Below are 15312 nucleotides of genomic sequence, written 5' to 3' on the forward strand. Positions count from 1 at the left end.
TATATTGCTGATTGGATTCTATAAAATGCAGCTATATGTTTAAAGCCAGTACGTATATCATTAGCATATATGATCGTACAAAGATGCACCAGAGAATGCACTTGGAGATTTAGTGATACATCTTGTGGAGACCTTATTATACCAACTTGGCATGGCCATAATTATGGTCTATATTTATCTACGACAGAAGTCTGAGTCAAGAAAGGCAATTCCTGAATGTGTTTATCGGGTAAATGTACTTATCTGGCAGTAGCCTGCAAAGGATTTAATTAAAGCTGTTGTTTAGTGACTGTGTCTTTAACATTCTGGTTTTAAAAATTATTTACACTCACAAGTATAAAAGTTAATGGCAATAAATTGAAAGTAGAAATTGTAAAAAGTTCAAAATGTATTAAAACTGAATTTTAATTTTCATAAGTAATCCATACATATTCATCCAATTTGAAAAATATATAAGGAATACCTTCTTATTTGAAAAATTGTTTCTAAACGTAATAGCTCACTAAAGTAATGAATAAGAAGTTGAAAAATAATTTGGTTCCTTCATTATGCCATAGTTTTATGAGGAACTAATATGAACATTTCAGATAATCGGCAAATTTAGAAACATAAAATGTAGCTACCGTCTGAGTTATATTTATATTGTAATTGTATTAGACTAAAAAACATTTTTACATAACAATTTAAAAAATCTATGATCCTATAAACCGATGTAGGAGAATACTTAATTTCAAGATGTTAGTTAATTAAAAGTAATGAGGTATATCATGTATTATAATTTAGTATTTAATATAAAAAAATAGTTTAATTTTTCACATTTCCTAATAAATTATGCCAATTTTATTATAAGTTTTTCAGTTATTATCGTTAAATATTCTCTAATTTAACCCGCTATTGAGTTATTAGAGGAACTATATTAAAAAAAACTATAGTACGCAACATGTTTTTAAGGATATATATAAACCTTTGCTTAGAAGGAAGTTTTGCTTCCTACCAAACTACCTTATATTAAAGTGTATAAAAAGAAACAGTCAAGCGTTTTCATAAACCGTTTATGAGTTTAAAATAGTCTGGTGCAATATAAGTATACATTAATTTAACGCTGTGAAATCCATAGACTTTGACATAGTATTATAATTTGCTTTATGGTTTATATCATATTATATTTACTTTAATACGATGTATACCAAGTAAGTTGGATGTCAATTCGCATGGTATAAAAACTGTTAATTGATGAACATAAAAATAAAACTCTCTCACAACCTCAGAAGACAAAGGCTAAAGAGATTTGTGGCTTAATTTTGGCTTCATTAGGTGTTGAATAAATTAGGATGCTAGCCTCCCGTGATGCTTTCATTTGAAACTTTAAAAATTTTATATTATTTAACCTTGAGTTTTATACGTTTTATGTAATATACGGTCTTTAGTCTTTAGACGGCAGTTTTTGTAATCTCGAAATCAAAAGAGAACCCTTATGGCAAAATTAATTAGAATGCAGTATTACTAATTGGTATTATTAATGAATAAAACTTACACTTTAGTCACAGAATAACTTTTATATTTGCTTTCAGTTATACGTGTTAATTTTATAGTTTGACTTAAATTACTAACAATGCTCTACTTTATTACCAACAGATGTTTACATACCACGCCTTTCTTGACATGTTCTAAAGAAACTTAACTTATTTTAAAAATTTTTCTAAAGGTTTTTTTCCGATCGTTATGTACATAAATATTGAGATGACCTTAGCCGAGTTCATTCCTTATAAAGTATCTTAATTGCAGAGAAAAGTTCCGTGATTACTTCACGTACGAATGCTGATGGTGATATTTGGAGGTTACCTTATCAATCTAAACTTCAGTTCTATTTTTTAAGTTTATGTATATCCGTATCTGTACATTCCATCTGAAAATATGTATTATTAAGAAGTTATTCACGTATATAAATAAACATTTCAACCGAAGACGTTAATCCAATCGAAGAATCTCTTCTTCCCTTATAATCTCATATCGTTCTCCAAAATTTTAAATAAAATAATAACAAAATTTACATTACGGGCATAAAAAGCAGAAGATAAGAAGGAATAAAAGTAACACTTATTGCTATGCACTTATTTTGTAATCTAAGCATAACTGTGTTTTAATTTAAAATATTACCACAATGTCGTGTAAACAAATATTGCACGATTCATTTTTTTATTTCACTTTAAAACAGCCCTTAATAAAAATAGTACATGCTAACGCAACTATGATGTTTATTACGTCATAGCTATATTTACGTCATATAATGAAACCTGGAAATCCAAAAAATAATAGTCAATATATAGTAAAAAATTACTCAAAATCTTAATATAATCTTGTAAGACAGCGTATTTATGATATTAATAGTTGCAAACCCTGTTATAAGTTATCTGCTTACAGCCTTGCATGAAAGCTACGCCCCACATAAATAAATAACAAACATACTTCCATTGTATTATACCAAATTACATATTCTGAAACAATACGCATAGTTAATTAATTATGAATACGTTAATAATTACGAATAGTCTGAAACAAAAAAACACCCGGAAAAATAATTTGTGAAATAATAAACAAGATTCACTGTAAAGGTCACCCTGATTATTATTTTTGTTCTGATCCTACAATTGGTACAACTTAGTCAAACTTCACATAATGATAAAAAGTAGTCATTAACAAAAATATACCTGCAAAATAATTTGTGAAATAATAAACAAGATTCACTTTAAAGGTCATCCTGATTATTATTTTTGTTATGATCCTACAATTGGTACAACTTAATCAAACTTCACATAATGACAAAAAGTAGTCATTAATAACAAAAGTTTTATAGTTAACAGAGTTACCAGTTTTATAGTTAACAGTAACACCATTTACACATTGTGAAGTGATATTATGTTAATCTTTCCACAACAGTATTTACTTCCGTAAGAAAGTTTAAGGTATATGATTGATGTTAAAGAGAACAGCCTTTCAAAAGACATCATTCCAATAACAAGTAAAAGAAAGGCGATTAATCAATCTAACTCGCTGTCACTTTCGATTCTAACCGAGTAAACGATCTTCTCATGCCAGAACATTTGGCCGCTCTCAACCACAAATCTTCAAAACCAGCTAAACCTTCTGTTGTAATATATAGCAATAAATAAGAACTATATGGAGTGTTAGCATTTTTTTGTATTGAATTTTGTTAGATATCATAATTTGTTTTGTTAGGATGGATAGTATTAAACTGTTCCTTCCAAGTAACAGTCTGATGACGGCGTATTATAGCTTAATTTACCCTCACCTTACCTACGGAATGATATTGTGGGGTACCAGTGCACGTTTGCAAACAACCAGTTGGTGAAAGTGTTCAAATGGCAAAAACGAGCGATACGGTTAATCGCTCATTTTAATTTCAGAGAGTCGTAGAGAAACCGTGAAATCGTCTGAAATTTGACGCTCTTTCAAACTTCACTACTGGAACCTGGTCATGTCCGTCTGAAGTGATGCAAAAAAGCCAACAACGAAGGAGCTCAAAATGAACACTTTGCATCGTTTCGACATCAGAGACATCTAGACTACAAAATCAAGTGTGGTTATGTGAAAGTGTTAAGTGGTTAAGTTGGGTGATAACAATCTATGGTAATAATCTAGAATACGCTTGATTGTGAGCTTCGTCGCAAAATCTTTTTTCAGCGTGTGTCTTGTGTTACATTTTGTTACACCTACCGATATTACATTCCTTAAAATATTTATTTTATAATTTGTACATACTTTGCGTTATGAAAATATAACTAAGAATTTATGTTTGTAGCTAAACTATAGCTACTACGATAATATTAAGACTTGTATGATGTTAATGTATTATATTTACATAAGCTCTAAGAAAAAATAAATTAAATATATTGACTTAATTAATATGTTGGTACAAACTACGAGAATCTCTATTTTAATTATTGAGAGTTTTTTTAATACTGCTTAGATATGCCTATTGAAAAATACCTATCATTATTTAATGACGTCAAAGTCGTAATACAAGTGACATTTGGCCAAGTTTAATTTACGTATACCATTTTACGTGATTACACTTTTTATCCAGGTATTACTACATTAGTATGTAAACTAAAAGTTTTCATTAACAAAATAATACACGCTTATTGTAAATAAAAATACTGTTATTCTGGTATATATTTAAATACAAATTAAACAGGTTTAAAGTTTAAAAAGAGGAAACAATACTGGTTGAATGTTTTTTAGCTCATATAACGTTTATCTATGATGAAAAGATTAAATTAATCTAAAAGCCTAATTTCTTGAGTTGTATTTTATTTTATTTTCAGTATTATTGATAAACTAGGTGGGAGTTCTGTACGAGTGTGAATAGATTTCACAGCTACTAGTAATGGTTGTTTACTCTTGTTTATCCGATGCTTTCCTTGAAGGTTTTACAGAGAATTTAATATAATTTTTACTAGTGAAACCATTCCACCACTCAGTTTAAAAATGAGCTGATCTTTACGGTATTTGGATTCCACAATAATGAAGAGCATTTTTCGTTCAAAGCTATTGATGTTGATGCATAACCTGACAAGTTAATACTATCATGAACCTGAATAAATTTTGGCAAATTTACAAATAATGTGCTTTGCTGCAACGAAATTTCGTGTAAAGAGCAGCGCAAACTCTCTCAAAAATTGCAACAATAAAGAAGATAACGACTATACTCGTATAAAGCACGAGGAATTCATTATGCGCGTGCAGCGTCAATAGTTCATATTTATATAACAAATAAATAAACCTGTTGTCATCAACTCCTAGTAACTTTTAATTTCCATAGTGAATAAAGAGTATCATATGATTAAAGAAATATGATATATTTCCTTAAGAGATTATTTAGTCTGTGATTTTTCTCGTTGCCATCAAGGTATTCATAAGACAAATGTAAAATGTTCACTACCGCTCAGCCAAATTCTAACGAGTTATATGTACTATCATCGCTTGTATAGACACGAAGCTTGGTCCTAGCTTCGAACCTATGTATGTTCGTCCTCAAGACATCGTACTGAAATGAGATATGCAGAAATGAAATTTGTTTAGTTCCTGAGGCTTCTATAACGTTCAGCCAATAAACATGGTGGATTTAGAATGAAATCAGACGTAAAGATAACGGTTGGTAATACCTGTTACATTAGCATTATTGACAGTGTAAACTACATTGATTTAAAGCGAATCAGTTAACCAAGTCCCCGTAGATATAGATGGCAGTCTATAGCGCTTGAAACGTGTACAGTCTGTCGCATTAATTGATACATAATGATCACTGCAATCCACTGGTATTACTGAAATTTAAATGCGCGGATTCCATCTATTATTCTATATTTGTGGTTGAAGTGCTGAAGATTGTTTGAGGAATTGTCAAATTTTGAGTCAAAAAAGTTATTTTTTATATTTAAAAATTCATGACGGTATAAGAATGAATAACGTATAAGAATTAAACCTAGACATGTAAGTTATATTTTTCATTAGTTTTATTGTTTTGTGTGGCTCTCAGATCTTCCTTCAAATTGAACAATCAAAACATCACAAAAGCAATAATTAGTTGCACTGCCACATTAAATGAAAATATTTTGTCATAAAATAAAAATAAGTGATATTTATTGGTATAAAAGTGTGTGTCAAACCTGTTATACTTGTCAAAGATTTTGTTATCTACAAACAGTTGATATTGTTTGAAAGCACATAATTTAAAATAATGTGCTTTCCATGTAGAAACTACGGTATTTAAATATATACATATATATATATATATATATATATATATATGTGTGTATACTTTTTACATTATTATTTACATGCATGTTCAGTCTTACATTTTAAATATTTATACCTAAATATTTGTTTATTATACAGGTATTATAATAAAATATATTGCAATTAATAGCTTGAGGTGAGTGAAGAAACTTTAGGATATATGCACCAAAAGGAAATAATTTTCAAAAGGCATTTAAAAAAAAGATTGCACTCACATCTAATATAGATAACGGATGTGGGTAGTGGAACATAATTGCCTTTGACAGTGTAACTCAGTAAAATAAGGCAAAATAAGGATGCAACCTCGGAATGAAAGATAATAAGCTAAAAATTTGCGTACCTCTTTATTTTGATGCTATAAAACTTACCTCAAAAGTCTCATATAATCACGTGTACGCGTCTTTAGACATTTAAGGTCAAAGTTCATGAAAATCAGTTTTTTGCAAATATTTCGTTAATCTTACGCTAAATGACTTTAAAGGTGTTTAGAGAAATTGTAGAACGGAAAACTCTCTTCAACTTTTGTCTGAAGTAATTTTATGTACGTTCAACCCTTTTTGAGATACAGCGCATACAGTAGGGGACCGTATCGATGTAGCTGAGTTCTAGAAATAGAAAATATGATGTATAATCAGCATATCACTTGACTACCTCATGATATTTTGGCTCAGATCAATTTATTTTATTTCAGTTTTATATTTAGTTTTTCAATGCGTATTAGTGTTTTTTGTTTTTGTTTTTTTTATTTTAGTTAAATCTTACTTTTCCTTTTCGTGACAGGTTAATTTTATTTCTAAAGGTAAATTCAGTATATTCCTATTTATCAGAAATTTCGAGTCTGTGTTTGGTGAGGAACAAATAACCTCCATTCATAGCATAGTACGTATAATTGATTAAAATAATAATTCAAACTCTCATTCCACTACGACCAACATGTTACCGTGTGTTCACATGTGTTTTACTTCAGACAGTTTCCTCCTTTCAAATAATACAGAAAAAAAATTAACTAAGAGAGAACATATTGCTGTGAATAAAACATACTTTACTACGCATATCATGCAGTAGCTTGTGCAAAACCCACACAATAAGAAAGAAATAAAAATATAACTAAACATTCATTTGTTCTGGATTTGCAGTGTGTTTAGCTAAGCAAGTGATGTTATGGGATTGTATAGGAACATTTTTTCACCTGTAATTTAGGTAGTGCTAGTTTGCCACTGTTATATGTGGAAGGAAAAACACATTGAAATTTGTGGAAAAACATAATAAAGGTGTTGTGAGGATTAATAGAATGTAGAATGAAATCTTTGAAAACCATGGTAATTTGTACAAAATTACATGCAAGATACTAAAAGAAGAAGAATTCGGTGAAAATATTGATTAGAGTAATTAGACAATGACTAACAATAAACAGAGTGTGGATTGAATATTATAAAACTATACGGGCTGCGTGACATTGGTAGTATACTCAATGTTAGTTTAACCATAACTAAATAATACTATTTATAGATACAATTGAAACTAGGTAACATTTATGAAGGAAGTACTAAGGAAGCCTGTCGAGTATTCTGTTTCCTACACTCTTCACGACGTCACCAGCCCATCAGTTCCATTGTTTTAATCACAACAAGGTGTTAAGTGATCTATTGTTTCTGTTTCATCCTGTTACATCGAGCTACGCCACAACAGTTAATTTCTACATTGTAAAATATCTCCCTCCAATCACACGTCATTGTGCCAGACGTACTTTACCTAGTTGTTGATGGTAACAAGGGACAGGCAAGCACTCGTATTGTTTGGCTCACAACAGTTGTTAAGTGATCTATTGTTTCAGTTTCATCCTGTTACATCGAGCTACGCCACAACAGTTAATTTCTATATCGTAAAATATCTCCCTCCAATCACACGTCATTGTGCCAGACGTACTTTACCTAGTTGTTGATGGTAACAAGGGACAGGCAAGCACTCGTATTGTTTGGCTCACAATAGTTGTTAAGTGATCTATTGTTTCAGTTTCATCCTGTTACATCGAGCTACGCCACAACAGTTAATTTCTATATCGTAAAATATCTCCCTCCAATCACACGTCATTGTGCCAGACGTACTTTACCTAGTTGTTGATGGTAACAAGGGACAGGCAAGCACTCGTATTGTTTGGCTCAAAACAAAGTATTAAGGTATATTGTTTCAGTTTCATCCGGTTCTATAAAATTGTATCGATTAATTATTAGATTAGCTAATTGTATATTGTCGAGATTCTGTCCGGATCATACATCATGACGACAGCCTTACTTTCCAAGTTTTTGATATCGAATAGGAAACAGGAATTAGTGTTATTATTTGGTTCGCAACTAATCGTTAAGACAACTATTGCTTAATTGCATCGTATTATATTAAACTACTTCACAATATGATAATTGTATACTGTCGATTTATTTCGACTTCAACATAAACAACCTATTAACTGATAGTAATGAGGAAGAGAAAGTCAGTACTGTTGTTTACCTCACGTAAAATATTAACTGATATTTTTTGTTTACCCGATTTTATCAAAGCTGTTCAATGGTTTAGTTATTTGCTATCTACATTTTTCCCAGATCCATACGCTGCCATGCTTGACCATCTTGCCTTTACGTCATATGACTCTCGTGACTACTTGGGTTGTTGTATCGTTTCTTGTTGAATAGATCTAGAATTATTTTGAATTTTGAATTTAGCTACTGTTCACCTTCCTTTTATTTCAGCATCTGGTATCTGACGCTGCCTTATGCATGGCTCCTGGAATCAGGCTCTAGCTCTCCAACTGTTGTTCATCAAAATTTTGATAAACACAACCCAATTATGATTGTTGTTCATCAAAATTTTGATGAACAAACATTCCCTTGCATAATCACTCATTACAGTATATTCCGGCAACGTATCGATTCGATTCATGCACCATTGGATTCGGGAAAAAAAAGCCTAAGGAATACTATAGTTTTATTCCTTTTTGTATTGTAGTTGCAATGTACCAAGTTCGTAGTTTGGAACGTAAAAGATGTGACCGCCATGTTGTCGATGCCGTCTGAGTTGTTGATGTGACGAGTCGTGTTTATTAGTAAGTTTTAGTAGGTTTATTTGTGTTTTAGTGTTGTGTTTAGTGTGTGGTGAATTGTTAAATATTGCAGTAGTCCAAATAAATATATTTTAGAATAAATACATTTTTCGAAAATTTTTCGCAAAAGTTTTGAGTAATGACAAAATGAAACTTTTTTCGACTCTTCAAAAAAAAAGTTATGGAGTTTATTTTACTACTGCTGTATAGTTTACTTCATTCTGAGTAATAAAATATGCAATATAACATGTATTGAAGTAAAACTGTATTAGTAAAACTTTTATTAGCAAACTCTTACATATACACCCTATTTTCACAATTTATGCGCATCGCTGCTTTTTGTTATATAGTGTTATTATAGTTTCATAAATTTGTAAAATGCTTATGTGTTTCTGAAACTAGAATAAATTTGACATAAAATGGATATCTCACTTTTATAGTTTTCTTACTATAACTTGGTTTGCTAGGTATGGTCCCCCCCAAATTAAAAAATAAAAAATGTAAATTTTGAATTTCATGGAAAAAAAAATGTTTAGTCAACATTATTTTAAGGCCAAATTTAAATACTAATATTATTATATGTTTAATTCTGAACACAAAAATATATACTTCTATATATATTACTTTTAATTTATATTTTTAATAAATTTTTTTAAAAACCCTTGCACGAGGCTCGAAAACATGCTGCCACTACAGAAAAAAATGACTGCCAGTTGGAGGGCTAGCTTATTTGCCATTTCTATAATTTATTTGTAAACTTATTGTAAGATGACATCATAGGTTAATACCTCGTATACGAATGACAAAATCTAAGTGGAAGGACAATTGAAAAGAGAATAATATGTCTAGAAATATTACATATATATATATATATATATATATATATATATATATATATATATATATAAACTTCCTTGATAAATAATAAATATCTTGGAAAAGGTAGTGTTAGAATAAGCAAGAGATATTATTTATTCTGATAAGGCTATTTCTTATTTGAAAAAGTAATTGTAAATATAAGAAAATAATGTTATTACTATATAAACTGATATAAAATGATATAAACTATAAATTTGAGGTTTTACAAACATTAAATCCTGTGGGTTTATAAACTCCGAATCACTTAGATGAAACTTTGTGGATTTCTTTCTTATCATATTACAACTCCTCTCTCTTTGCAAAGGAAACTTTTACTTTTGAACTTTAATTCTTTCTAAACCTATCTTGTTTAAAAATTGTACTCGATGTCTATCGATCGCTTAAATTGATGTCATAGAGTTTCTCTGAAGCTCATTAAGCATTAGTTACTACGAGTGAATTAGTAACTCTGTTAATGTAACATATATTATAATTAATTAATTTCACTCTATGCTAATATTTAAAAATGAAGAAATGGAGATTTCTCGAAGCACATACTATAAATAATATTTATTTTAGAAATATTTATTAAAACATTTGGATGGTTTTTTAATAGTCTTCATGTTTGTAATCATCCTATTCTAAATACTTTGAATTATTCTATACTTATTTAAGGGGAAAATAGAGGACGTTTTTAATAATACGCATATATAAGTCTCTGTATTGTCAGTTCTTTGGAATCCTACACATAGTCTCGTTTCAGTTGTATGTTCAAGAGATCTAGGTGCAGTTTCTTAATTTTAACACATACAAATATCAATAGGAGGTGAATATGTATCAAATCAGCTTAAATAGGGCAGTGAGAGATTCGGGTAAGGGTTTGAAGTAAGCAATAGCGTAATTCAAGGATATGTTAGGGTAGAGGGTTGTGGTGCTATTGCCTCGGCTCTGAGTCTGGAATATCGGCTGCGGCAGCTCTCTGGTCTCGAATGGTAATATTCCACAAAGTTGATTCAGTTGTTGAAATTGTAATGATGAAACTGTCAAAAATGAGGTACATTCATTAACATTGAAATAATCGTAATTAATCATGATTTAAACTACTAGGTGGCCTCCGTCCAGCAGTCGTCCAGGAAATTTTAAAGTACAAAACACCGGAAAGGGCATTAATTTAATGGATTTCCATACAATTGTATTTATTTTTGAACAGTGAGTCCAATAAAATGCAATGTATTGAGTATGTTTTTCTTAAAACATCTTTGTTACGCATAATGCCTTCCATTTTGTTGTGATTTTCATTAAAACACAGCAAAAAGTTAGATTTCTGTTAAGATTAGTCAATATACTAAGCTCGTGTTTTCTTCTTTTAATATAGTGTTTGATAAGTATCCTATAAGGTAGTTAGGGTAGCAGGGGTTATTTAATATGAATGTTCAGTTTAGCAGCCGGAGAAGCTCAACAAGAACTCTTCACATCGTTTTGACATCAGAGCCACCTGACTACAAAATCAAGTGAAGAGGTGTCAAATAGATTTTCAAATATAAGAGTACAATACGAAAGTTGTACAAAAGTAATGTTGAATCATAAAATAATGAATAAGTTTGTAAATATAAAATCATAGATTTAAAACCAAGTTAAGCGTAGATATCTGATAAAATACATACCATAAATTGAATACTAAATATAATATGCTAACATTTTTACTGCATATATTGATGGTAAATAACAATTTATGTTCAAGAGTAGAAACTGCTTAAATTTTACGAGATATTCCTGTTCAAGATATTGTAACTTTACCTTTAGTCTACATTTTGTGCGCAAATGGTCTATTAATAAACAAAATTTAAAATTTTTGATTATTTAGGCCTGCCAAAGATTAACGCCTAAAAAAAAATATGCAGAATACGTGTGTAACAAGACAAAAACAATGAATTCCTATAATTTATTTGTAAGCAGATACACTTTATTGTGCTGTAAAACCTGAAGTAAAGCTGTCTGAATTTATAAATATTAACTCAAATATTTAATTAATTTGCACAATAATGTTTCTGAAAGGTGTAACTGCAATAATATGTACAATCAACGTAGAACATGGTTTATTGTAAACTGAATGTACAAATACACAGAGCTTGACTGGGGCTCTCCACATTCTACTGTATTAACCACACTACTTCGCTACCTAGCAAACTCCTTTTTCATCCTGTTATGTTTTACTAGGACAGTCACTGATTTATAACAGTATAACTCTTACTCACCAGTAATCACTACTTGTATATGCTCCCACGGTGATACAGTTATGAGATCATTTCGAAACTCTACACATTTTAAAGTGATTTTCATGAGCTATTGAATTTTTCTGTACTCTTATGTTAAAATACGGAAAATTCTTTCGCTATTGCCCCTGAGATACTAATTTGAATCATACGTTTCTCATGCGTGCTAACACTAACAATGCATTCTAAATGCATTCCTCTAAGGTTTAAACTGCCAGAAAGAAGGAATCGAAGATTCTTCTTCGGTGTCAAAAACAAAAGTTGGAGAGTATATAGAGTGATCAGCCCGTGAAAGTTGACAACGTTTTTTAATATTTATAAGAAACTATAGATTTTTCCTTATCCATTTTATTTTGCTAGAAATTTAATATTTGACAGCTTTTATATAATGTTTTTGGTTAAAAGCAACCTGATTAATTGAGAGACGTAAGTTTTGAGGATTGAATAATTTCAACTACAAATATGATATTTAAATGAGCTAGCAAAGACAGTAGACATTACAAAAATTTAAAAGAGCTTTCATTGGTGACCTGTCGCTCCAACGGCTGCTACCAATCTGCAAGGTTTACACGTTCTCTTCATTCAGTTCTTCACCACAACAATTCATATTACCAAGATCTGTTAATGTTGAGTCATAATCCCATAGCACACAATTAAACGGTACAATAATATTAATAATACAGACTTTTCCCCTTTCACTTACTCTGAGATTCATGTTTGATGCCTCTGGGATCGATGGTTATTTTCTAAAAACCATTTTAAATGTTGTGTTCTCTACTTTACTAAAACGCATACATAGGGTTTCACAAAATAATTATCTAATTAAGAATTTCAGATTTTTTGTAAATGTACACTGGTTTAATCCTTTGCGTGGATGTTAAATTAATCATCCCACAATTGTATTAATTTTGATGAGAAATATGTTGTTTGAAAGAGCCAATATTTCATTACTTTTTATGGGAAACTTATTAATTGGTTGAAGTGATCGGATGTATACTGGTTTACGTCGTGCGTACCAATAATTAGTTTAAAGAAGATAACTGTGGAGGGTAGAGGAAGAACATGAGTTCAATTTTCGTACGTTTCTGAAAATAACATTAGAATTGGGTTTCAATGATATATTGCGCACACTATGGATGAAAAACCATTTAAATTTTGAACAGAGTTCTTTTCGATAGTTTTTTTATCTCTGCTATTCAATCATATACCGTGTGTCCCAACACGGTATGCACACTGAAGGAATCTTGGAAACTATAAGAGTACTGAAAGAGAACAAGAGAACACACAGCAAAGATTAAATAGACACAAGTTATGCGCAATAACAAGACCTACAAGTTAATATGGTCAAGCTCGTTATTGGTTGCGTCGTTCACTCGCTGCTTTCACAAAACTGGTCAACATTTCCAAATTATCATAGCTCTCCTATTGGTACCTTTATTGAAAAGTTGTTTTACATGAAATCTGATTGATATTTCTTGCAGTTTTTTAATATTTTAATGACAGATTATCAAGCTTTAGGGTAAAATAAAATAGTTTTTTATTGATTAAAATATGTTATAATTTCATCATGGTTTTTTCACAAAAATCCGTTTTTGTATGGTTGTGTTAAGGAGAATGTTATTATATTATTGAGATAGTTGGTAAACGTAACTGATATTTCACTACACACATTTTTGGAATCAGCTGTTTAGTGGAATAGAGATTTAGTCTGAAAAAAGGCGAGAAAGGTCAGTCTGAAAGTTATTGTTAGAAGTTGTTGACTGGCCAAAAAGCATGTTAGTTTTAAATTGTGAAATAATTTGTAATTTTATAAAAAATTAAAATGATAAAAAATGAACAATCTAATTAAATTTAATCACAGCTTACCTACTCAAACTAAAAAAGTCCTCTGGCTCGCATGTTCACAAGACTTGGCATGATTGGACATTTTTTGGGAATAAATCAACAAGGAAACAAAACAAAATCAAGAAACAACAAAACACACTAAGAAAGTAGTAATTACAATGGCCATAGCTATAAACTTTTGGACGTACTTTCTTGATCATGACAAAGGAACTCAACTAATTTGGCGTTGGAAATATAACTTACTCGAACCAGAAGTGCTCATACAGGTGAAAAACCTACGAAATTGCGCGCGAAGCTGCGGGTGACTGATAGTTTAATTATACATGAACTTACTGTGAAATCCACGGACTTTAAAGTGTGTTGAAAGTTACTTAATGGCTTAAGCCGTCACGTTATATACCAATTTATAATCTATATTAAGTACGATAATCTTTAATTCGTGTTATTCGTAAATTCGTATGTTACTGAATGGAAAAAAAATATTTTGCACTAATAACATTCTTTCACAACATCTTTATACGAATGATTAAGATATTTTTGGCTTAATTTTGGTTTAATCAGCTGTTGAATAAATTACAAGACCAATCCTATCTTCTAGTACTTCCTATTTTGCTACTTTTATACTTTGTAACAAATATTTCATTATAACATTATATATAGAAATATATCTATAAAATTATTATAGAAATATTTGTTAAAAAGTATAAAAGTAGCAAAATAGGAAGAACTATAAGATAGGATTGGTTTTGTAATTTATTCAACAGATGATGAAATCAAAATTAAGTCAAAACTGTCTTAGGAATTTGTCTAAAGATGTTGTGAAAGAATGTTATTAGTGTAAAATATCTTTTTTCCAACCAGTAACAGACGAATTTACAGATCAATACTTATAATATGAAATTCGTAGTTTTATCATATTACATGACCTATTATTATAGCTTTTTTAGTCACACTTGAAAGAAATTTGAATAAAACCAACCAACTTTACGGTGTTATATTGTAAAGCAATAATAGGTAGTTAATATTTGACGCACAGTAATCCTAAGGTGTTTATATTTGTTTTATGTATATATTTTATTTTAATTAACTAATAAAGGTTAATTGTATTTCAATCATATTTTTTGTAAGAGGTGATTTTTTTAACATTTTCTATATAAATTATACTTACTTTTAATATTACTTGGACATAATACAAGGTAAATTGGCTTTCTTTCCTTGCACTGAATCTTCATATCGTCCAGTTTAAAGAAATTTTGACTGGATCAAACTAGAAAATCTAAGAAAGTAAATTTTGTAAAGATTAAGTAATCTTGTGGCTTTTCAGAACGTAATGTTTCTTTTAAGTAGAAAATGTGTCTTTTAGAGGCTTAGGAAATTTACTAAATGGAACTTGTGTGTTACACTGTACTGTACGACTGATGTTAT

This window comes from Homalodisca vitripennis, chromosome 4 (genome assembly GCF_021130785.1).
Source record: "Homalodisca vitripennis isolate AUS2020 chromosome 4, UT_GWSS_2.1, whole genome shotgun sequence".
Taxonomy (NCBI): domain Eukaryota; kingdom Metazoa; phylum Arthropoda; class Insecta; order Hemiptera; family Cicadellidae; genus Homalodisca; species Homalodisca vitripennis.